Genomic DNA, 254 nt, shown 5'->3' on the forward strand with positions numbered 1-254 from the left:
TTACCCATCTATATTGAGATTTGTCTGATATCCATCCATGAACCTCCGCATCATGTTTTTATTCCTGTACTAAGAAGCTTTTCATAATTACGTTACTATTGTCTCTCATGTTTCGTCACCAGAACTTAAGTGATATTCCAATATTTTTAAACCTCCTTTACCATCCCCCCAAAAATTATTAGAGGACTAACTATAGCACTAATTATGTTATAAATAATACTTAAGTTACATGACAATTCTAACACAATCATATC

General features: G+C 31.5%; 1 protein-coding gene across 1 annotated transcript in view; it reads right to left on the minus strand.

Annotated features, from left to right (window-relative positions):
• Window positions 1-254, minus strand: part of LOC119589203 (vitelline membrane outer layer protein 1-like) — an 8,561-nt gene that overhangs the window by 2,746 nt on the left and 5,561 nt on the right. The gene's annotated exons all lie outside the window — the stretch shown is intronic.

This window comes from Penaeus monodon, chromosome 25, assembly GCF_015228065.2.
Source record: "Penaeus monodon isolate SGIC_2016 chromosome 25, NSTDA_Pmon_1, whole genome shotgun sequence".
NCBI classification, from domain to species: domain Eukaryota; kingdom Metazoa; phylum Arthropoda; class Malacostraca; order Decapoda; family Penaeidae; genus Penaeus; species Penaeus monodon.